This window comes from Pleurodeles waltl, chromosome 2_2 (assembly GCF_031143425.1).
Source record: "Pleurodeles waltl isolate 20211129_DDA chromosome 2_2, aPleWal1.hap1.20221129, whole genome shotgun sequence".
NCBI classification, from domain to species: domain Eukaryota; kingdom Metazoa; phylum Chordata; class Amphibia; order Caudata; family Salamandridae; genus Pleurodeles; species Pleurodeles waltl.
In genome coordinates, this window is record NC_090439.1 from 980,701,638 (window position 1) to 980,728,379 (window position 26,742).

Genomic DNA, 26,742 nt, shown 5'->3' on the forward strand with positions numbered 1-26,742 from the left:
CAAATCATATTTTATAGTCAAATGACATTGAGAAGCATGCATACAATATGCTAGTACAACTAAAATTCCATGGCATGTCCACTTTCTACAAATGCATACTGACAGCAGAAAAGGCAAATATTAAACTTACCGATATGCATCTGCTATGCTGTCATAAAGATGTATTAATATGTCAACTAGGATTTGGTGACATTGTTGATTCTTAATCATACATAAAATAATTATTGTTCAATTATTGCAAACAATAGTGAAATTCTTTAGTTTCTTTGTTAATCATGGTAACCCACTGTTAAAAGCGGTAGCTTCATTTCAAATGATTGTAATATTGAGTTATTTGCTTTTTTGACTTTCTTTTTCATAGCTATTATGATTTTATTAAAAGGTGTTTCATTTTCATGAAGAAGTGGACATTGTCTTCCTTTTTTTCTTCTGTCTTGCTTAGCAGGCAGTCAGGGAACATGTGTTGAGCAGCAGTGCCAATAGTAAAAGGGAAGCAGACCTTGAGCACTAGGCAGTCACACATAATGTTCACAGCAACACCACAGAGGAAGGAGCATATAAATACAGCGAGGGCACATCCACATGAAGGGCAAGTCAAATACAGTTCAACAGACACAGGCGAAGACTGGGAAGATTCCTGTGGAGGTGCTCGATCTGGACACCATATGCCAGGAAGAGGCAAATGACTGGGACTCCTCCATCAAAAACATTCCTTTTTTGGTATTCCAGGAGCAGGTTCTTCAGTCACCGAGTCCTGAAGCCACCCTTTATAGAAGCCAAGAGATTTCAAGAAAACCTGGGCCTCAAGCTACACCCACTTCTAGGTTTTCTCCTCCTGCAAGTGACTACCCAGAAGACCAGCCACAAGGTGTGAGATTCATCCCTGAGGAGCTAAGGGTTCATGCCAGCCAATGCTAAATGAATTAAGGATGTTATATTACTTATACCTGAGAATATAAACATATGCATTTAAACGTGAAGCTAAATAATATACATTCAAATATGGTGGATAGTAATTAAAAAAGAGGATTTGAAAGCCAAAGGACACTGACTAAAGAATACATACACTGAGCATAAAAAATACACAATAATTTAAAACCAATAGTTATTAAAGTATTTCATAATTTATTTAATATGTATGTATTCTTAAAATTAAGCTATGTTTTTAAGTATTTACATTAATTTAAATAATTTAATGAAATGTATTTATTTAACTCTAAGTCACTACCTCCATTATTCTCTATGGTTTGCCATGCGACATTCAAAGTGCTGGAGTTTCTACTGTTTCATTTTTTGTTTTAGTAGTAGCTTACATTCAGATTTTGTGAATACCTAAATGTAGTAAAGTTACTCAAGTGTGTAAGTTACCTTGGTGAATCAGACCTAGAATGTACGAACTAGAACATACACATGAGATGGTTAAGAAGTCCCAAAGACCAAGGGCCTGATTATGGCTTCAGCGGAGGGGATTACTCCGTCCCAAATGTGACAGATATCCCGCCCGCCGAATTACGAGTCCATTGAATCCTATGGAACTCGTAATACGGCGGGCAGGATATACGTCACATTTGGGACGGAGTATCCCCTCTGCCGAAGTCGTAATCAGGCCCCAAATCTCTGCAAAGAAGGTTCCAGGCAAATTTGTGTTTAACATGTTCACACTCTAGGGGCCAGGCGTATTTTTCTTTTCCACAACGCAACGGAGCAAGGCATTTTGCTGTTCTGCATTGCATGAAAGAGAGGGAACAGAAATGTGACATATCTACTAAGATATGGTGCATGTCTGCTCTCCCCCAGCACTGGCGCACTTGGTGCCGAAGCAAACACCTTTGCAACATCAATGCAAGAGTGTCTGCGTGCTGGCTAGGATTGTTTTTGTGCCAGAAAGAACACTTTCCAAAACAAAAACAATCCTTAGAGGTATGCTCCCCCTAAGTGTGCTGCAGAATGCTGTTCACATGGAAAGAGGAAGTAACATGGAGAAATAAAGATATTGCTCTTTGGTTTACCTCTGTCATATAGGCGCATGATTTTGGCACACATCAGCGTTTACAAGTCTGTAAATCTGAGTTTGCATCAAAATGCATGGATGGATGCACGAGAGGACCTACGCTCGATCCATGTAACGCTTACCCAAAGCAAAGTAATGCAAGGTGGCAATATATGCTCTGTTGCTCTACTTTGTATCAACTAAACTACACAAAGCAATGCAAATCAACTTTGCGTGCCTTAGTAAATACTGAAAAGTATTTTGTGTTGGGGCTGCAAAACCAAAGTGACAAAGCCCTGATGCAAAGTCTTAGTAAACCTGGGCCTAGGTTTTAACTCATGAAATCTCAGATAGAGTGAAATGTATGGACTACACATTGGTCATACAATTTCTTGGCTTCCCTAGGATTACAGATGGAAGGTGCTTTTCTCAACAAACTAACACTATTTTCTTAAAAGTGCAACTTAGCACTGAAACTGCAACATAACCCACATGCATGCAATGTTGTGAGCTGTGGGTAGTAATCATAACATTTACAATATTTAGGGTTAGTTCAGTGGAAAACAAAACTTCACAACTTTCTGCACCCTCAACTACCTGCACCCTCACGTTCACAGGCATGTTTATACAGTTAGCTATTATCTTCACTACCTTTCTTACACGTTCAGTACCTTTTCATAATATTGCACTGCAAAATGGTCACTCAGCAGCACTTAGTATGCCATCATGTAAGAAAACTAAAATGATTAATAACATGAGGGGAAGGAATGAGGAAGGACTATGAAATGACAGATGTTTTGCTGCAGAAAGATTTTGCTTTTTGTCAGACCTCATGAAAGCAGCATTTCAAAACCTGTTTCAGGTCTCCTTCCTATTTTGTATTAGCCCACATGACAGCCATTGGAAGTTTAAACTATCAGTCATGAGATAGTAAATATTTGCTTAGAAATCGGGTAAAACATAGCATTAGGAGAGGAGTACCTAACCACACTGCTGCCACAGAGAAGGCATGAAAGTCAGGCACAGAGGGCTGCAGCGACACACTTGAAGAAGATTTCATGCACTAATGTGCATTGTTAACACTATGCAGATGAGGAATTTACACTGCAATTCACATGTATACACTTATAGGATGTCATTGCCTTTGAAATGTAACATTTCCTCAAGGCTCCTCTTCCCACATTCACCATGGTTCACTGTTGTTTTGTAACTAGTTTGTTTTGATACCCTGGATTACATTACTTCAGAGGGGTCTGAATCAATATTCATGTTGTGGAATAGTGCTTAAATGGTAAGGCTGTATGACATTCCAATAATCAGATTCCTTGAAAAAAATGTATTTCTTTGCTCACACTATGATTAATCATCACTGTTCATTATGTTCTATGAGTTGATTTCCTGCAGTTAAAACTTGAATTTGAGGGTTAAGCCATTAGACATTTCCTGTGCTACCATGGATACTGACTGATTTCCTGCTGATTTTGCTGCACATTTGGACTCAGACTAGTTCTACTTTTGCCTGCTATTTTGTATTTTCCTATTACTGAGAGCCTATATGGCAATGACTTTATGCTTCTGCAATTTAAGACTGAGGTATAGTACCTTTTAAAACTTTTGTTATAAATCTTTATAAATGTTCTAATTCCACTGTGTGTTGCCTCTGAGACACATTGATTCACACAACTGAGGTTCAACACTATGCCCAATCCACCCACCCATGGGAGTGCTACTGAGGTATCTTTAGAGGTGTAAGCTGTTAGGAGTACCCTACACCCACATACTTGCTGAGACTTAAAAAGATTGTCTTCAGGATTACTACTGCAGCCCTGAATTGGTGTGGGCAAACTGCAGTAGATACAAGCGATCAAGGGAAAGTGTTTTTGACATAGATTATATCCTACTTTTGTCATTAGTCAAGTCACCCATGAGTGATGCCTTTGATCCTGCTAGGCACCTTTACAAAATTGTAACAACAGAAGAGGGTAGTAGACAAGACATATGATAATGCGAAGACTACGTTGGGAACTGAAAAGTTAACATGATTTATGGTATACAGTGATATTAGGTGTAATTTAAAGTTTGTCAGGGGGTTACTCCACCACAAACATGGCAGGTATCCCATAAACCTTGCTACTAATGCCATAGGGTATAACAAACTTGTAATAAGGTAGACAGGATATCCATCATTTTTGTGACGTAGTGGCCCCTTCTCCAACTCTAAATCAGGCTCAAAGTCTCAAAAATGCTTAGGAATCTGCTTTGCTTCAAGCTAGCCAGTCTCTGCCACCAGCAGAAGAGGATTAGTTTCATAACCAACCAGGGTTGTTTTTTTTTCTAGGGGAGTTCTCGGGCAAAGTTGTACTTGACAGGTTGCCAGAAAATAATAGTACACACTGAAATAGGTTGTTTATGCCTGGGAATTTTATTATTATGTGACTATTGTTGTAACCAGTAGATGGCAAGTGTTCGCTACAATGAAAGGCTTGCAACACAAGCAACTCAGAACAAAATAGAACTTTTGAGAGACCAGAGAAACAAGAATGGAATATTAAATTGTTTCAAAATATGCAAAAATGTGCAAATATTGTGTAAAAATTATTCCTGATAATCAGTGTTTTTAATGATACACAGAGTCGTAACCAATGAACTAATGATGTTGTACCTGAATTGAATTACCTAGGTCACTTAGCTATTGCTGTGACTAGTTATTCCACATTTATGTGTAATACACCATGGCCCATATTTATGTTTTTTGTGTTTTCCGTTAGCGCAGTCTTCCGTCAAAATCCATAGCGCCTGCAACGCCATTCCAGAGCGCCATATTAATGGAATGGTGTATGGTGACACAAAGGACAGGCTAGCGTCTATGGAAAAGACGCTAGAGGGGAGATGGCGGGAGGGGAAGATTTATTAGTGGGCCAGGAATGACCCCAGGCAAGTTAGCGGCAATAAATATGCTGCTAACCTTCCTAGCGTCATTTCCTGACGCACTACCCACAAACATGACTCCTGTCTAAGTAAAGACAGGAGTCATGCCCACAACCCGAATGGCCAGCACAGGGGACCAGTGTCCCCTGGGCATGGCCATCATACCCAATGCCAGGCAGGGGGTCCCATGTGAACTGAAAAAAAATATATATATATATGCTTACCTCTACTTACCCAGGGTGGGGAACACCATCCTATGGCGTCCCTCTGGTGTGGCTGGGGGTGTTCCTGGGGCTTGGGGTGGGAAGCAGTGGGCCCATCCCATCGTGTTTAGCAATGGAAATGGGTCCACAGGTCTCCTAACGCCTGGTCAGACCCAGACATTAAATAATGGTGCTAAGCACCATTATTTGGGTCCGCCTACTCCATGTGTGTCATTTTTTGGGCTGAGTATAAATAAGGCATTAGGGGGTTAGTGTGATATTGTGGACGGGAATGCCTATCTTGCATCTAATTAGCACAAGTTAGTTTGCCGCATCCACAATATGGCGCTAAGCCCGATATTGTGACGCTAGACGGCTCTAACGTCAAAATATAAATATGAAGTTAACTTTGCACTGTTTTAGCCTCATAATAACTGACGCTAAAATGGCACAAAGCAAGTATAAATATGCCCCCATTATTTTTTAAAAGGAATGCAGCTTTTGGTGTTCTACTCAACATTTTCCTGCTCAAATTTCCTCCTAATTATTGTCCCTCTGCAAAGACATTTCTCCCTTTGTTTCCAGGGTGCATCAAGTGAATTACAAAAATATAACAGCGATATACAACAATGTTAGAAAGTACGTATTGTGAATGAAGCTTCCATCATTTGTTCAAAGTATTTTTTCCAGGACTTCCACTGGAAGTGTTATTGTAGTTGTGCTAATTCTATAAACTGTTGTTTAAGAAATGTTTCATTCGTTCAGTACATCTCTGGGATACTGATGATGAGGGAGCAATGGAAGATTTCTCTTAAGAAATGGGTTAGTACTAATGATTTATAAAATATGTTCTGATTTGTCAGCGTGACACAAGCCATGATCATACCATGCTGAATTTGCAGAATATACTAATAGCATGTGTGATTTGTCTATAAAACCTTTGGGTTGCTGTCTTTCAAGGGGGAGTTCCTTTTTAATTTGATGGGAATTTTGATTTACCATTTTTCCTTATAGAAGAGTTGACATGCTTCTTATTTGCCTTTATTGGGATGGTGACAGTGTTCTTTATACGTTTGGCACTAAGAGTTTTTAATTAAATTCTCCCTAACTAGGGATTAATAAGTTTATGATTTTGCATCTATCTATACTCTTGTAATTGGGCTTTCATGGCAAATTATTCTCCCTGTAGAGCCTTTTTTTGTTGTTGTCCTCCTTCACACCCCATTATCTGACTATCCGACAAATAAACCTCCAGGAGTTAACTTCTTTCAGTTCATTACCCATTCGGTACTATCAGATCAATCAAACAGGGGCAGTCTGCATCTTTGAGCTGATATACCTTTGTGATACTCAGAATCTAGCTCTTTCAGACTTAACCGTGAATAATCATTGGACAAAAACTTATTCCGTACAAACCAGTCTATTAATGGACCCCAAAATTCCAAACTCTTCCCTTTGCGGCCCTTCCCCCTAGTATCACACATTAAATTATACAATAAAGAGTCTTTCCATTCTACAAACGTTGGGGGCGATTGGCTAGTCCATTTCCACCATATCTCTCTTCTGGCCAGCAGTATCACATAGAACACCAACTTAGCGTTATCCTTTTAATCCTTTCACCTTGTATACAACCAAAGAAAATAAGAGAAGGGATTATTTTATAATTCAAGGATAATATTGTGTTTATAAAATCGCCAATCCCTCTCCAAAACCAATTTAGAAGGGGACATTCCACAAACATATGCAAATCATCTGCAGAATCTAAAGCACATTTACTACAACTAAATTTACTTCCAGACTTCACTTTAGTTAGCTTTCCCGGAGTCCAGTATACCCTATAAATCGTAAACAAATGATTCCTCCGTAGACCTGCTGGCTTAACTATGGAATACAACATTGCAATGGATACTTGCCATAGTTCTAATATCCGAACTCCTGAAACATGATTTTTCCAAAGGAGCTCCAGCATAAAAGCTTCTCCGTCTATTGTATTGAAAAGTGTCCAATACCATTTTGCTAGATATTTTTTATTCATCACACCTTCCTGGAGTAGGCTTTCAACCGCATTTGAGCTACCCACTCCTTCCCGACATTCTTTGACCCAACCCTTTATTTGCAAGTACTTAAATTTGGAGAACCTTCCTCCTGTGGCTCTTACAAGATCTTCATAAGGAACCAAACCCTCCTCCGTGCTGAGTTGGCCCCACTGCACCAACCCAGCCTCCCTCAAGGGAACAGCCAAAACATCTTTAGACCATTCTGGCGAATCCGGGGAGTTCCAAATAGGGGCATGTTTACTGTAGTAAGGTAGATTTATGGCCTTCCTTATCTCGTACCACACTTTTGCCACATCTACCAATACTCTGAGCCTTACTTTCTTTAAAAAAATTGGATCTCCAAATTTGTACAGGAAGGCCCCCTTCTCCACCCTCTCGGCTTTCATCATTGATTCCAAAATCTGCCCTAATCCCAAAGTCATGGACCGACCAAAAGCACTCTTCATATTTTTTTAAAAAGTTGCCCACGCATAAAGTTGTAAATCCGGAAGACCAAGTCCTCCCTTCTCTCTCCTCCACCTAAGCTTCTTCCAAGCTATACGTATTCCCCTACTGCCCCATATGAAACTGCTGAATTTGCTTTGAAACTTATGCAGCATCTTTTTATCAAATCTGAAGGGGAGAGCTTTGAAAATGAATAGCACTTTTGGTAAGATCATCATTTTCACCAAATTAACCCTTCCTAAGCTAGTTAGAGGTAGACTGACCCAACCCTTCATTTGTTTACATGCATCGGTCATAATCCTCTCAAGATTTCTTCCTGCAATCTTCCCCACCTCATGTTTTATCATGATACCCAAGTATTTCAACTCACTACTCTCCTTAACATTCCCCTCGGGTACTTGGTGAACCCGACATAACTTCAGTTTTCTCCTTATTTGTTTTCTGCTATCCTCCCAAAACTCGTAATTAAATCGTTCAAGACCGGCAAGGATTGCTTTAGATTACTGGTATAAACAATCAAATCATCTGCATATAACACTACATTCCTAACCCAATTCCCACACTGAAATGGGGGAATCCTTGACTCACTCCTAATCTTACAGGTCAATGGTTCTATATATAAGTCAAACAAAAGGGGGGATAACGGGCTACTCTGTCTAGTATCCCTCTCGATCATAAAAGAGTGGGTTGAGGTGCCATTAACCAAAAGGTTTGCCACCGGATTCCGATATATCAGATTTAAGAACCTTATAAACCTACTCCCCAAGGTGAGAAACTCACAAAGAGTGATCAGATAGGTCCAATTTACTGTGTCAAATGCCTTTGCAGCATCAATCATCACCACCGCTAAAGGGGCTTTACTTGAACTTGCTAGATCTATAGCCCCTATGAAATTTTGAGTTAACTCATGTCAACCCCTTATACACCCCTTTTGATCTTCATGGATGAGTTTCTCTTATACCCTACCTAACCTCTTTGCAAAAATGTTTGCATAGATTTTGTAATCACTATTCAGTAGTGAAATCGGCCTATATGAGTCACACCTAGAAGGGTCTTTCCCGGGATTTGGTATTAAGGTAATCGTTGCCTCTCTCGATGAGGGAGGCAACGCTGCCCCATCCATACAAATACTATCACATAACCTTGCAAAAGCCTTACCTATACTATCACCCAGAATCTTATAAACTTCCAGTGGTAAACCATCTGGCCCCGGCGCCTTTCCCGATTTGCCAGAACTGATCGCTTCTTCCACTTCTACCCAGCTAATTCTTTTATTCAGATTTTTCCTATCTTCATCCCCCAAGGCCATGAGATCTACAGCCCTAGAGTAATATCTGCCCTCTCTGAGTAAAGATTCAGAAAATGGTCTTGAAGTGCCTCTTCTATAGCCTTATTTCCCCTGCAAATCTCCCCTACATTGTTCCACTGAATCCCCCCCCCTTATTCCTAGTCTGGTTTGATTTTGTCTGCCAGGCTAAAACTTTCCCACAATTTTCTCCGGATTAAAAAAAATATTGTCTTGTTAGCTTCCCCTTTCCATCTCTCTTTAACTCTGTTATCTAATTCAATTATAAGAATTTTTTCAACCCTCTCTCTCCCATCTACCAGGACATAATCAATCCTAGATTAATGTTTATTCCTTTTATTAATATAAGTGTATCCTTGCCTTGAACCCAACGACTCCCTCCAAATATCATATAACCCAAAATGGGACATCACGCTAATCACCTGATATCGCATCTTGGCAGTTCAGCATCGCCACGACAAGCAGATAAGTTTTAATATAAATCTAGTCTCCTTTTCTGGCTAGGAGCTCCAAACGGGACGAGCACAATGCGATGTGTTCCGAAAAAAGAACGCCGATACCGGCAGTCCGCCGCGACTTGCGTTAGCCGCCCGCCATGTTCCCTCTCTCCATCCCCTGTAGTGCATTTAGAGTATTCTGTAACAAGTCTACTTTTTGCCTTATTTTTCATCTAGAAGCCAATTTCTTTATGCTTCCAAACATTTTATTCAGTTTTCTCTGCTAAACTCTGTTAACGTTTGAGCTGTGCAGTTTCTAGCCAATAGGCTAACTAGGGACTCTGGAGCCGAATTATTTTTGTAAAATATTGGGGTGATAAAATATTAGGGTTCAGATGATTATTGGGGTTCAACTCTCACATGGATATCTGTTTGCTTTCTGCTGGCTGGAGAAATAAAGGGGCTTGGATCCTGTCTATCTATCTAAATATCTATCTATCCATCTATCTATCTATCTATCTATCTATCTATCTATCTATCTATCTATCTATCTATCTATCTATCTATCTATCTATCTATCTATCTATCCCCCTGTGATAGACAGTGAAAACTGATCTCTAATTACCCCCATCTAAATTAGGTGGATGGAATTACAGCTGTGCCTCCTTACTCCACAGAGTCATTGAAAGGGTTCATTCTCGGCAGAGATGAAGTATTCTCCACCTTGATTAAATCAAAGATCTGTCTGCATCTAAATTCAATGGGGGGACCACATTCTTCGCGTGATGGATACTCCATCAGCATTGCAACTGAGAATCCTTAATTCCAAGAATTAAATCAGGCCCTAAGTATTATGGAGCTCAAATTCCTATAGCAAGCCAAATCTGAAGCAGTAGCTGACACAGTCACTTCAAATTGGACACTTTTTCTGCAAGGTCCTGCTGATGCTCTGGAGGTCTTGGAAGTCTAAAAATTATCTAGTTCAAACTTCTAAGACATTCTAGAGCTGCTTCTCTTGGTCACTTCTAAGGCCCCCAATTTGCAGGGACATGACTAAGGGGCCAAGACCTACTCCTGCAGAGGTCACCAGCAGGGTTCAAACCATTTCCACTTGCTACTGGTCAGCTGGGCACTTCAGGAAAAAGTTATTTTGTAGCTTATTGTGTCCCTATGGCCAATTGACCCTTGGCATCCAATTTTTAGTCTTGGGTATAAGTACAGCTTTTCATGTGTCCACCTGGATCTCAAATGGCAGGTCCAGTTCTCTGCTATTTCACAGGCCCAGAGAATGTTCTGATAAACTGTAGAAGATCTTCATAGGTTTCACTATCTCGGGGTGGGGGAGACTCATGGACACTCCCTAACCATTGAGAAAATATGTTGTAGTGGGCAACCCTTTCCACATCGAAGCACCTCCTTTTTTGCATGCCACAAACTAACCCACAATGAGGCAAATTCACATGGAAGAATCTCCCTGCCTCTGAAGCTGCTGCCACAACAGGTTTGTTCAAGGAAGTGAGCAGTTCAATCCTTCTCAGCTAGACCACACTGGTTCTAAGAACAGCTCCCCTTCCCACTGGGCTGTTGCAAGATCTGGCTACAGGGAGCCTACAGAACTAAAGGCTTCTCTTCCAGTTCTCCCTTTATACTTAACTATAAATGGGCAAGCCTCACCCTGGTCCATTTCAGGTTAATAAAGTTCCTGGATGCTCCTCAGCTGTCCTTCCTGAGCTGATATCTGTCATATACGTCATAGCAAAGTCTTTCTTTAAAACAATGCCTAAACCATTGTTCCTACCCTGGAACTTTTCATACCCCATTAAGGGGAAACACTGGTAGAGCCATCTGCCCCCAAGATAATATTAATTGGCCACTGGAAGCTCGGACAGGTAAAGTGTAACTTTTTAAACTCACTTTTTCTAAATACATACTACAAATGTGACATCACCACTAAAATGAATTTTTAATACATATTTTTTTTAAAGTGTGTAAATTAATCCAGTAGCTTGTCCCAAACCGGAGATAAGACATTTAGAATTCTATTCTGATCCCTAACTTTTGTCATAGGACAGCTACAGCTGTTTACAGTGAAATTATCTTTCAGGCTAGATGCTGAAGATACATGCCAACATTAAATTCTTGCATGTACCATTTTTAAATACTAGGCACCCTAACTTTTGGGCTACAAGGCCTTCTTATTGGTGACTTATTTCATATTTAATATTTAAGAGGAACTTTCGTATCTGTCTTTTAGACACCTACTCATAATTATACTGCCTATTATTCTTAATTTACCTAGTAGTAATAGCCCATGTTTACTGGCTTTTTGTTCACTTGGAGATATTGATTCTGGAATAATCCATGCTCTCTCTGTCTCTCAGAACTGAAATCCAGCTAGTACCTTATTTGATATGCTGGTGTTCAGATCCCCCATTATTTCCTCCCTGAGTATAAACATATTAATAGTATCAAAAACTTGCAAGACATTATCATTATGCCTCCCCCTGGTGGACGTACATAGTAACAAATGGGTTATTAGTGTATTGTGATACAAATACAACCTTATCCCCAGGAAATACAGAGAGTATGGGGATGGTATTTCACAGGACCAGATTCATCTATTGAAAGTAGAATAGCTAAACCATCATTACCCTGGCTGCGGGCTGATCTTGTAGGTGGTTTGCAAATAATTTAATAGTCATTCAACACAAAAGAGTTTATACCCAAGATTTCCCGGAGACAGTAAATAGTTGCATTAAGTTCCACTAAAATCAAACTCTTTAATGAATTAGCTAACAACCCTGCAATGCTTCAACTAAACTAAACTTAACTAAACTAAACTAAATGCTTCAACTAAACTAAACTTAAACTAAACTTAAGTTTGGACTGAAAAAGGAAAATACACCTTGCTGTCTAGTAATATTAGTTGTGTGGTGGATACCTGGAAGCCATAACTTCAATCAATCTAACAATCAGATGTCCTGTGAGTGTATCTGGTGCTCTGCTTGGTCAATGGAACCACAGTAAATCCTGTTATGTGTTACAGTGTATCCTTGCTTTGGAAGTGTACTTAGGGGCAGGACAGACTTGCCTCCTTTAGACTTTAGAATTTATGTTGATAATGAGAATCCTGGATGAAGAAAGAGCAAAGAAGTTGGCACTGTGAATATTAAAGGAATGCTTTGGCCTACTTCCAAAGTCTGACCTGTGCCTGAACCCCACAAATCTCTCTCATCAGTTTGGAAGCTGTACGAGTAACCAGCAAGAAGTTCTTCAGCACCTTCCAAGGCTGAGTCTGTGTTGATCTCCATAGGACCAGTATAATGTGCCAGGGATATAATGCACTTGTGTTACAGCGGATTGGATATCCATCACATTTGTGACAGAGTAACCTGTCCACCAAACTTTAAATCAGTCCCTAAATGTGAAGGTGATACTATAAAGTATGAATAGGTGACTTCATGACAAAGGGTATGTAGCTACATTTTCCAAATTTGCCCCACTTGATGTTTTGGTGTCAACGCTCAAGGCTTCAGCAGCACTATAGAAAATGGATATCCAACTTTTATATGACTTCATCAGCTACATCATCCTGTCTGACGAATTGGGCTTCCATAATATAGACTAATGTCATTTTATTTAGAGTTTTGTGGATCGGATACTACATCTAAAATATGGTGAAGTCCATTGCCAACCACCTTGTGATTTCCTAGCTCTGCATCAGGTGTGGGGGACTGCCATGATTCCAGTGACAGTGCTTTTGTTAGTTTGGCTAGTTGTAACCTCCTACTGATTACTGGAGTGAGAATAGGCCAACAGTCAATGTACCTCAAATTGCTTGCCGAATTTAGAGCGTAAGCACTGATTTATTTTTTTTCTATTTGGGAGTGGTAGGGAGTGGGAGGTGATTCCAAACAGGCAAAAATTAAATGACCCCTAGCCCTGAGACAAAACTCCTACCGTGTAAGGGTCATTATTCTTTTTGTTTTCCCATAACAAAGTTTAGGAGTTTGCTTTTGTAAAACCAAAAACTTTGAAGTTCAGGCACAATGAGCATGGCATCTGCACAGCAAAATGTCAATGTCTTTACTGGAGCTGCCTTGGCAGTAGTGCTGCTGAAAGCAGAGATTTCTTTGCCTGTATGGCAAGGATCTGTAAATAAAGTGGGCTATATCCACTGGGGCAGTGGAGTCCATTCCTCAGCTACCTTAGAGGAAAGGTGTGAAATCCATCATACTCCAAATAAAAGTCTAACTCCTAGGGTAAAATTGTTTGCCAGTGTGACTCACAAGGCTTATCCAACTCCTGCAATCATTCATGCACGGTTTTCTTGGCACTTTTTCTAACTTAATATTTTAAAAACATCTTACTAACTTGGTTTGAGAATTGTATACATTTGTTATATATCATTGTTATATATTTTTCCTTGCCCTTAATACTACTTTGATGCTGATTAAACACTTAACATGCATTACTTTGGGGATAAGCATGATAATTTGTGCCACAGTTACCAGGGATTAAGTCCAAGCTTTTCTAATTTAAATAAAGTCCCAAGAAATATACTGCATCCCAATTTAGAATCTCAACTGACAGAGTGGGGTTTTCTATATCTCATTGGGTTTTCTATATCTCAGTCTTTGGGTGTGATCATTATATAACCCACCACTGGTCATATGGACCCTTTTTAATTGACAAAGAGAGGTAAAATAGCAATAAAACATTAAAGACTTTTAGTACTTTGTGTGAGTTAAAGGGTTTTATTTTCAATTATTTTAAGATTTAATTATTTATTCAGTAAGAATTTAACTTTTAAGTGTCAGTGTTAAGAGTTAATATAATCCAATAATCAATATTTCATAAAAGGAAAAATACAACATTGGTTAGGAGACCAGTTAATATTGTAATAATGCAGTAAGCATGTTCCAGAAAGGAAGTTCCCTAGTCTTAAATTAAATTGGAATAAGGTAAAATAAGGTGTCAGTTCAGATACTCAATAAAGAGTTCTGATGAGTGAATAAATGAATAAGCATAGAGCCTTTGCGTGTCCAACTGGAAAGTATTTTTAGCTATAAATCAGCAGATTTATAGGCTTACCTACCGATCATGTAAAGAGATATAAGAAACTCAGTGATGAGTCCCCAGCAATTGCGGCTGAAAGAAGCTCAAAGGAAAAAGCCCTTATTATCACAAGCCAGAGAGACGGGAAAGTTAATCTGGCTGCTACTCTTGGGACACACACTAATATAAACACACAACTGTCTAAGTGGCAACATGTTTTCTTTCATCTTCAACATCCACCAATAGGATTTCATTAAATGATAGAGAATAGGTGAACTCCCCATCTTCACGTGATTGTACAGTGGTCTACAGTTGTTAGGCCTTGACAGGACGGATCATGCACATTCTGTGGTCCAGATAGTTCTTCTTATGAGTGAACCTTCCTGTTGCCTCCTCTCCTCCCTATGGGAACTTAACTATCAGTAGTCTAATACTAACAAAATGCATATTCACTAACTAACACAAGGCTCCTGGAAAGTTACAGCTTTTGCATTAAAAGAGAAAACATCATGCGCAAACGACAATTCAAAGTTAAACAAAAAAAGGCATTTCAATGTTAACATGAAACTTCCATTAGTATGTCATCAGAGGTAAGGTTAAGTTGAATCAACACATATTTACTTCACTTATAGACTTATAACATCTAAGTATGATTACCTACTAGAAATGTTTGTGTTTAGTTTATTTGCTACTTAAATGTAGACCTTCGCCCATTTATAATAAAAAGTATTTTTGTTTGCAAATGAAACTCACTCTTGCACAACCAGATTTTTTCAGTACTTGAGAAGCCATGGAGCTCTGTTCTTGACTGCCATGTCCTCTTAGTAGCAGCAGAAACTGTGATGTGACTGCTGTATCACAGTCACTCTCATTAGCAGCTGAGCCTGTCCTTGGCTCTGCAATGGATGAGTGCATGTGCTCCCCTTTCATGGATGAGTACATAAGAGGAAAAGCAAGAACTGCTGAACCAACACTCTACTGGAGAGGTGGCACAGTGAATGCCAGATCTATGGTTGCCACTTTGAGCTGAAAACAGCTATAGCATACTCCAAACATTAACTGATTTCTGACTTAAGGTTTTCTTCAAAAGGCAAACCATACTTCCCTTCTTTGACTCCAAACGTAACTGATTGCTGACATTTATTGTTTTCTATTTGCTCTGCAGCTGCAGGGGCATGGTTCAGTGAAGTGAAAGTATTGCAGCCGGAGAAAGGAATCTACATGGTCTATAGTACTGGCCTCAGACACCTTCTAAGGTTCTCATTGAACGTCTCCATGGGAAGATAAGCAAAAATACATTGGTTTAAGGCCAAATGATGATGTAAAGCTAGGCAAACATTCAGGGTTTCTTAGTGATAGAGCTAATATCAGCGTGCACTGGCATGTATTGAGAATGATTGCATGATGGTGCATAATTGAACATGGACTGAAGACTACTGAGTGAAGGACGCAGAGGACACATATTAGGGTCAATTATTCATGGTATAAAAGTGGCAACTCAGCAGCTATAATTTGTAATTGGTGATAGAACTGTAGGCCAGCACTGAAGATTTCTGAGTATAAATCATCCGAACATACATTTAAGATGACTGAGAGATAACGCAAACCTGAACATGCACTCAGGATTTCTAACTGCTGTGCATTCAAGATTTGTTACTCATTTCTTTATTAGCATTAATAATGTTATTGTTAATATTACAAATACCAAATATATTGTAACTGAAGATATGAATACAAGAGAAACAGTTTTTAACAAAGACATACCATGTAATTTAAATATCATGTATACTAGCATTTTTATAGCTATTAGTTGAATGATACATTTAACAAAAAGTAATCAAATGGTTGTTTTAATAATTGTGTGACAATAAAAAGGTATAACAGTATAAATAATTATTAATGTCTGATCATGTTGAAAATTTATGGACAATTGATCAGATAGGCAGCAGCACAACATGGGGGTCAGATGGGCTTCGGGCATACAGGCATGCAGGTTATTGCCTCCATCAAAGTGTAATGGGACCAGTGGTTAGATGGCATTTTTTTAATCTGATTATGTGAGAAAGTTTTTAACTTTGCTGCTAAGTGATTGTTATTGCCAAGATAGGTTCACCTACTTTTCAATTTAGATTCTGAACAAGATGTTGGTGGAAATGTAGATTCCCAGGTGCTGGTAACAAGATAAGATATGAAGCAATCTATATGTACTGCTGAAAACTTCGTTCATTGCTCACTGTGAAAGGTGATTGAAAGAAAATGCCTCTTTTTGTTTGGTCACCCCAATTCTTTTAACTAATGCTGATGATGTTTTGATGCTGCTCACTGGGGCACTGCTAACTAGGCTCCAGTGCATGTGCTCTGACCATGCTAACATAAACCTCTGATTGGCATATTTAACTTACCAATAAGTCCCTAGTATGTGGTACACAATTGTACCCCGGGCTTGTAAGCTAAATGCTTCTAGTGAAGTATAGTACATTGTACTACCACTAATTTGACAATGCAAAGCATGTCTTCAGGCCTGCCACTACAGACTGGGTGTGGAGTTTTAAAACTGCCAATTTGACCTGCCAAAATAAATGTTTTGCAAGGCCTAAACCTTCCTTTTTAATGGTTATTAATCACCCCTGAGGTAGACCCTAACTACCCATTTAGCAGGGTATTTAAAACATAGGACACATATGTTATGTTTTACATGTCCTAGCTGTGGAAAATATCCAAAGCTGCTTTTTATTGTGGCAAAGCTGGCTCTCCCAAAGAAAAACACTGGGTTAAATTGTAATACCTTATAATTCATAACTTTCATTTGAGAGCACCAAGAAAAATAATTCAGACTCATTCTAATAATAATGTAAAAGCCGCCTTAATAGTCAAGTTAAATGTTACATTACTTTTTGAGAAAAAAAACTTTATACGTTTGTCATTTTCCTGCCTGAGTAAAATGTGCCCTTTTGCCAGTGGTTAGTGTCACCCAGGAATTTAATGGCTCCTTGAGTAGGTGCCAAGTGACACACAGAGCTGAGAATAAGGGAGCGAGGGTTATCTTTCCTTGACAGGATGGCGCCCATGAGCCTTATTAAGTTCAAAGGATGCCCACCCTGTCACTGGCAGATGTAGCTCACACCTGGGCTTTCTCCCTCTCTAATCCTGCTAGCCAGCCAGGCACCAATCCCAGTTGAAGGAGAGCTGCCCCAAGAGCTGTTTTTAGGTGACCACAGGGGAGGGTTTACTCTTTTCCAGGCCATGCCACTAGTGTAGTCACTGGAGCTCCCATTCAAGGTTTCTGCCATGTTGGGTTTTGGTAGAGAGGGGTATTGTAGGATAGATTACACTAAAGCATGCAGGAAGTGCTGCAAAAGTGGGCGGGGTCACACTTGGGAACTTTTACACCATTCGATGGTGTGTGACCAGAAGTTTCCACCACCCACAGGCTGGCACTAGGCATAAATGTGACACTCCCAGTACCCTCCTCAGAGCACTGATGGACCTGCAGGTGACTGAAGATCCAACTTCCAACTTGCTATTCTTTCCTGCTGTAGCAGATGTGACTCACAGAAAGGTTTCTAAGTCTGAACATGGAGGGCTTCACCAAGAAGGCTGATGAACTGAACCATATCAGTGTCAAGTCTTTCTAGACACAGATGCCAAACATCTCCCACTCAGAGCTTTCCCATCTTTATCAATGACATCACTGGGACCGACACTTAGGCAGTCCACAATCATGTAGCCCATTTCCGATCAAGCTTGCGCTTGCTGTGCTAAAGACTCGTTGATGACCACTTTTTCTCTCAAAAATTGTATAAGTCCAAAGGTAACTCTTTGACCGTGACCTATCTGAGCCTAGTATCTGGTGCACAGTCATTCTCAATCAACCTACCTTTGTCCCATTCCAGTATGACTATTTGCACTTTATTCTTTTTCGTGTTAAAATCTCTAGTTCCCCTTATTGGATCTTTGTTGTTTCAATGTTATTGTGTTCATTAAAAATGTTCACTATTTTTTTAGAATGGGCTTTTTATTGAGTTGTTTTTTTCAAACGTTTTTAATACTTGTATGTGCGTCTACACCTTTTCTAAAGTTAAGCATATGTGCTCTGTGCTATAGCTACCTGGGACTGTGATAACAAGAATATTGCCATTGTTACTTGTGGTGGACTACCTTTCACTCCAATTTCGAATCCACTTTCTCACAGTGATATGTACAATTTCAGTCTTCAGAAGAGTGAGTTGAGGAGCGCTGTTGATATTAATGTTTAGGTTGTCAGACAAGAATCTTTCAAATTATGGATTTCATGCCCAGAAGAGACTCTCAAATAAAGGTGAATATTGTATATGTACTGATGGAGTAGGTGTGCTTTTTCATCATATAAGCATTCCAAGGGTCTCCACATAGTGCTTGAAGAACACGATAAATGAGATGGGACTTTGGAGAACGCAAAGGTTACAAGGATTGGCTTTGTCTTGTTGAAGTTGGACACAAATCACTGTAGGACACTGCTGTACAGGTCAATACTTGAGGCAAGCGTGTTGAGCGGCCTGATACTGGCAGGAAGTGGGTAGACACTTGAAAGGGGAATACAAACCCATACCTATTAATAAAATGGAAAATAGTATGACTGGCATTTGCATGGAACACTAGACCAAAGAAAACCAGGAGCAATCAATTGACAAAATTTGGGAGATTGACACTGTGTGATTTTTCAATGTATAACACTTGTAACAATCAAGAAAATAGGATATATTATACAATGTACCTTGGGCAGTCATCGGCTCGACAATAATTGTACTCGAGTTGTACACTTTATGGGGGTCATTACAACTTCCGCAGTCAGAAAAGCTGTCTGCCGAAGTCCTGATGGGCAGATTGCCACCAGTGCGGCCACCTTCCTGCTGCCCCCATTAAGAGTTTCCCGCTGGGCCAGAGTGCAACGCCCAACAGCATTGTCTCAGGCTTATAATAGAGCCCGCGGCAATGCTGTTGTGCGTAGGGTGCACCAGCACCCATCGCGATGTTCACTGCCTGCAAAGCACACAGTGAACATTGCGACAGGACTGGCCAGGGGGGCCCCTGCACCCCGTCTCCACTATAAGTTACATGGCTTTGCAATCCCCAGGGCGGTGCTGCATACATCGCTGCCCTAGGGGATTAGGACAGCCAGCACCACCAGCCCCTCCTACGGAGGAAAACTGGCAGTGCTGACGGTCCGACCGTGGTGCAACCGCCACAGTTGTAATGAGGCAGTGGACCACCCTATTGGCGGCAGTCCAACCGCCGATATGCGACACTGGTGGTCTTCAGATACGAAAGCCATGCATGATACCACTTGATAGCCTTTGTGCCATGACACGTTAGAATGCATCTAGGAGTTACAGCACTATTTACGTTTGTGTCTATTATGACGTTATACACGACACATAGCAGATATGACCCTTCACTAAATGTGTCAGTTTGCAAAACACACTGCTGCTGATTTTCGAATAGTGTTGTATAAATGTAAGTAATGCTCTTGTGTATTGCAACTCCACCATGCTGCAGTCTTGATAGGACAAGCCTGTACTGGCAACCACAGTGGAGTGCTTGCTTCTATGTGGGCCCAATATGTAATATGTAAGCTCTTCTTCTCTCAGGAAACATCAGCCAGCATCATGCATGGGGTCTCAATGTATTGCCACAGACCGCCATCCATCTCAAAGAGAACAAAGGTGGCCCATTACTGAGTGTAAATGGGAGCAAGGGATTCCGTAATTAGCTACAGCGAGATACGGAAGGCCATGGAGTGGACCTATGTAGGGAGGCCCGTGTTTGACTCCACTGACTAACACTGCGATAAATTGCAATTTTATGCAATACTGAAGAAAGAATAACATTCAAACCATTCTAACTCACGTTTTCCTCTGATTTTGCTTTAATTGAGCTTCGTGTAAACATTGTTCATCAAAATGATTAGCCTTGTCTGTGACAACCGAAAGCCAACATGGAGTGGGTCTTGTTTTAATGATTTGCTAATGGGCTCTGCTTTCAAGCGGGGTTCTCCCGTTCTGGGCGCATGGAAAAATCAATGTTTCCTTAGTGTAAACACTGCCTTTCTGACAGAAGGAGACCTCCTGCGCTCAAAACTGTTCAAGACAAATGACATCAGTCGGTTGCAGGAAATCTTATCCATTAAGGGAGGGAGGACCTTCGGCATGGCCGGCTTTTAAACGCTAGAGCCACACCGCCTGGAGCTGGGCGTGTTGTGAAATACTGACCCCGAAGGTTGGAAATGGCCACATTCTGTGTGTAGCCCGGGCTCAATGGAAAGTGGAATGGCTGTACTGTGTCAGGGAGGGGAACGTTTAAGGTCTTTATTTTGTGGAACACAATAATTGTCTGGGTCCTGCAGGCCGTGAGTCAGCTTTTACAACATCCATCGCTGCGGTGATTAATGTGGTTAAATAATATTAAACAGCTTTCGCCTGGCTTTATCCTATGGCGACCAGTCATCCCCGAGCAGTCTGAAGGCTTTGAATCACAGGCCGCTTTAGTGTGTCACATATGTTATACAGCGCATTGCCAGGAAGTCTCCAAACCGTTTTAATATGTTAGGGCTTTATGCTAACAATTGAAACTACTGTTCCGCGGGCGAGGCATGCTGTTACTAATAAACTTTGATGACTCGTGCTTAATAAAACTATAGGCTGCAAACCCATTGAGGGTTTTCAGTTTTGCAAAAGGGAACCACGATAATATCCGAGTTCGTGTAGTGTGGGAATGCTGAGTGAAAGGACCGCGGTACTCAGGGTCAGTAGCAGCAGCTTGGCGCCATGACCTTGAAACACTCTGCCCTTGCAGCTCAGCCACACCCCAGTCTGATGTCCTAAATCCCGTCCTGTTTCCCCACTTCCTACATTTCTTCAAATTGCTGTGGCATATGAGCTATTGTGGTGCGCGGAATATGCGAGTAATATATTAGAAACTATGCGGCGTATTTACAAGAAATTGGAGCATCAGCGCTGATGTGCCATTTTTCTTGCCCTCCCCTACTGGCACATAACGACACCATGGTTGCACCGTATTTACCATACGGTGCACCATGGCGGTCGTTAGCACAATATCGTCAGAATTTTTTAAGCTTTTGTGGCACTTTGCTGCACTAGCATCAAAAATGTTGACGCTAGTGCAGAAAAAGTGCAAGGAGGCCCATAGGTTACTATAGATGCGTCATTTTAATGCCTGCCTTGAGCAGGTGTTAAAATGATGCCAAAAATGTTGTAAATTTCACTGGGTCATTTTTGCGGGCCTCCTAACGCAGGGACGCCCCCCATGCATTCATTATGCCTGACGCAAGCATAATATGGCACAAGGGGGTGCAAAGTGGTGCAATGCATGCATTGAACCACTTTGTAAATATGGTGCAGAAAAAATTCCTCGTTAACACCACATTAGCGTTACAAAAATGACACTAAGGGCTTGTAAATGTGCCCCTATATGTAACTTAATACAAACATAAACATACAAGGCAATAACTATGTATTTTTCATCAATGTGAAGATGGCAATACTTCTTCCAGATCTGTACCAAAGTAATTATTGCTAAGAGGCAGGGTAAACTACCATAATTGTTTCCAAATTTGGGCATAGTTAGTTGGAATGTCAGCAAGAGGGAGATAAATAAAAAATGGCTGTAACTCCACTTATGGCAAAAATAAATAAAAAATCCGACTGCTTCTTCTGAAAATTATCTGACCTGGTTTCTGTTTCATTTTGATGTAATATGTGTTTGTCTGGGTGTTCTCGTTTTTTCATGTGCTCAACAGATAGCTGCAGTTTTTGAACCACAGGTCTGTCTGGGCCCACGTACTAACTGCTAATCACAATATTTGCAAGAGTGACCGTAATCACTGCAGTGTCTCACTCCGGGGACTAAGCCACTCCGGAGGACTAGAGTTGGTACTGTCAATGTTGCCAAGTAGACTCATTAAGTTTGCACGTGTGAGTTAAACTGCTTGTCGGTGTCCTGTAGAGAGAGTTATTACGAATCATCACAATACTACCCGGCATTTATTAAGTACAACTAGCTGGCTGGCGTTCACAATCCCTATAACCAGTACGTGTGACCTGGGCTACCTGAATACTCATGGTATAGGACATAACTGTGTCAACCAGACTATTATTCCTTCAATCGACAAACACAATTGAACCACCAGCTTAGTGCGCACACACACATATGTGCTGCTTCTGTTGTCTGTGCACTGAACTTTCACATTTGTTCAGTTGACTCAATAGATCAGTCATTTTGAAGCAGCTAGCTGTGGCTCTGGCAGCCAGGGGACTTACTTTGAATTGAAACTAGCCACTGCTGATGGACAAGCTGGTTATTATTTTTTGTAATCCCTCAGTGATCTAGTAAGGCCGTAATGGGCCATAATGCAAGCAAGGAAACTGGGCTTTCACCCGTTGAATTTGTACTGAAAAACAGCTATTAATTGTGTGATACGGGGCTCACACTCTCGTAGGCCGTAGTGTCAATGCACCTGCTCCCCAGTTGATAGCTGCACCCCAGAAAGTACCAACACACTCTGCTTTCAGGGTGGATATTTTAATTCATGCTTGCAGAGCGTTAAACAAATGAGGGGTGTCTGGTTCTTCAACATCTGTAATGCGTTCGTGATTTTCTTCTGGCTATTAGTGAAGACATTATTAGTTTTCGAGGCTTTCCATGAGAAGGGCTGTCGTCAGCTTTAGCCGATGCTCACTCTGTAGTGATTTTATGGAGCATAGAGAGTTGTAGATTGATACCTTTGACCACTGTAATGACGTCAAGAATAAATAAAAGTTCGGACTCAGATTTCTTTCTTCCATGGAGGTTAATGCAAGGGTGCCAAGGAAGGAGGGTCAGTGGAAGGGCAGTGAAACAGACACACAGATTCTCCATTTACTAGAATACCAGTCTTGGCTCTTTATGGAGACAAAATCTTCCATCATTCAGTGGTAAACATAGTCCAAATATATAGTAATAGTTGTTGACATCCAGGGCCATATTTATACTTTTTGACGCACAACTGCGCCAACGCAGTTGTGCGTCAAAAATTTTAACGCCGGCTAACGCCATTCCAAAGCGCCATGCGGGCGCCTTATTTATTGAATGACGTTAGCCGGCGCAGCTGACTGGTGTGCGTCAAAAAAAAAATGACTCACACCAGGCAGCGCCGGCGTAGGGGAAAATGGAGCTTGGGCGTCAAAAAATGGGGCAAGTCAGGTCTGAGGCAAAATTTTGGCCTCAACCCGATTTGCGCCATTTTTTTTGACGCCCAACCCCCATTGAAATGACTCCTGTCTTAGCAAAGACAGGAGTCATGCCCCCTTGCCCAATGGCCATGCCCAGGGGACTTATGTCCCCTGGGCATGGCCATTGGGCATAGTGGCATGTAGGGGGGCACAAATCAGGCCCCCCTATGCCACAAAAAAATTACGAAAAAAATACTTACCTGAACTTACCTTAAGTTCCCTGGGATGGGTCCCTCCATCCTTGGGCGTCCTCCTGGGGTGGGCAAGGGTGGCAGGGGGTGTCCCTGGGGGCATGGGAGGGCACCTCTGGGCTCCTTCCGAGCCCACAGGTCCCTTAACGCCTGCCCTGACCAGGCGTTAAAAAATGACGCAAAAACGGCTGGACGTCATTTTTTAAGGCCCGCCCACTCCCGTGCGTCATTTTTGCACGGGAGTTTAAATAAGGCGCACATGCCTTAGAGTCATTTTTTAGAAGGGAACGCCTACCTTGCATATAATTAACGCAAGGTAGGTGTCCACGCTAAAATATGACGCAAACTCCAAGATCTTTGGCGCTAGACGGGTCTAACGCCAAAGTATAACTATGGAGTTAGCTTTGCGTCAGATTTGCGTAAAAAAAAAACGACACAAATCCGGCGCAAACAGAGTATAAATATGCCCCCCAGTCTGTTATCCAGCCAAAAGTAGATTTGTGTGTCATCTGTGTACAGCTGGAACGATGTAAGACGCCGCAATAGGGGTTAGCCATTGATGCTGGACAGTTCAACGTAGAAACAATAATTTGTGAAAGGCGTGTAACTCATTGCTAAATTTGAGATTTTAGAAACACAGCTGATGACACTCATGCATGTAATAGCGATACTAATTTATGTGAGTGAATGGCGTACTTCACTTTGGGCTGTCTTGGTCCTGATATACTAAAATGCCATGGAGTGATCCACACAAGAGTACTTCTCTAAATGTACTTATTTTTACTCCTTCTCCATCTCTGTTCTGATGCACATTACCTTTCAAAGCTGTTCAAATGTAAATTTTTAAGTTTGATAAGCTTTATTTAAAGTTTTATTCTGACAATTCTATTATTAACCTATTACGTATTAAAAATGCATCTCAGAGTCTACTTTAATATATTGAAATGTAAATATAATGTAATTTAAGTGTCATATTAACTAAGACATGGTGTAAGAAATTGGGTTATTAAACACATCCTTGTCAGATGAACTGGAAAAGTCACTAAATACATCTGTGCTTCACACTTTTGGTAGCATGGCACAAAGCAGTCAGTTTTAACTTGGAGGCAATGAGTAAAGAATGTTTCCAAAAATACAACACAAGAAAAATCTACAGCAGAACCTTCCACAGGCCCAGGAGTGTTCTTATGAGATGTTCTGAAGGTACAACATTTATACCTAGTTCCAGCCTTTGTTTTGGGGGAATTTCTTGGCCTACTCCCAAACTCGTTCTGGCCAATTCTTCCCCTTCCTCTGGGTTTGGCTCCAAAACTGTCTATGGTGGCAAAGGCAGGCCTGGACTCGGGTTCCTTTGTGCCTGCTGGTGCCAGTGTCCCTGGAAGTTTAATCGGGGCAAGACACAACTCCTCTCCCAGCATTTTGCCAGGTCAAAATTGCAGATTATAGCTGTACTACAAGATGTAGTGCAAAGCCTGAGACATGCTTTAATGAGCTACTTTAGTGCATAGCAAAATGAGTGCTGTAGTCCGTGAGTAGCATTTCATTTACAGGCCCTGAGAACATTTGTTACCATTTACTAGGGATGTGTAAGTAAATTAAATGCTCCAATTAAGTGTAGGGCCATTTTACCATGTTTCAGGGACAGGGCACAAGCACTTTACTGCTGGTTAGCAGGGGTAAAGTGCACAGTGTCCTAATACCAACAAAAACAAGTTTAACAAAAGGGGGGGAGTGAAAGCAAAAAATCTGTGAGAATTCCACGCCAAGGATGTTGGGTCTAATACATATCTATTAGAATTTATGTAATACAAAGAGAGCAAATGTATGGTGAGAAGGGATACATTTACAATTAGTTAATGGTTCAAAATGCTTATTTTTCTGTGATACAATAATAATCTAAGTTTTGGTTCATACAAAATAGCTAAGGATTTGTGTAATCTGTATAATTAGACTTTGGGGCATATTTAAGAGCCCTAGCCCCACATTTGCATCATCTATAAACTTCCAGTTAACACTTCTGGATTCTTCCCGCTATCCCTCCATTACTATAGTCAATCCAACTAACAAACTCACATATCCTCCACTCAAATTAACTCGCACTAATACTAATACTGTACTCATACTTCCCTATACTAATCAACCACTATTTAATCTTGGGTTCTGGAGTAGTGTGCTGCTCGCCGAAAAGCGATTTAACGCCTCGTCAGGGCTAGTAAGCGCTATATAAATACAATTACAATTACATGTTTATGACGCTAATGTGGCGTTAGAAGGCCAAAATCACTGTGCCATATTTACAAAGTGGTGCAATGTATGCATTGCACCACTTTTTAACCCTTTGCAATACATTATGCCTGTGCAAGGAGAAATTTCTTTGCACCATTTTTTTCGGCACTTTTAACGCCTGCTCAGAACAGGCGTTAAAAGGAGGCTTCCACTGGTTACAATGGGCCTCTGGGTGCTTCGCAGAATTAGCATCAACATTTCTGAAGCTAATCCTGCAAAGTGCTAGACTAGCTTCAAATTGTTTGACGCCAGTCCCCTAACTACAGCCATGGTGCTCTGTATTTTAAATACGTTGCACACATGGTGGTGTTAGAGGTGTGCTAAAGGGCGGAAGAAAAGTGGCCACTTTTCATTTCATAAAAATGCCCCCTTGTTCTTAAATTGCATGCCATAGAATATAACAAAGACATGAACATTATTAATGAAATTTATGAATATCTTTGTCACAAGACAAAGGGGGTCATTCCGACCCTGGCGGCCGGTGTTAAAGCGGCGGCCAACCCGCCAACAGGCAGGCGGTAAAAAAAATGGAATTCTGACCCTGGCGGGAACCGCCAACACAGCCCGCCACTTTAA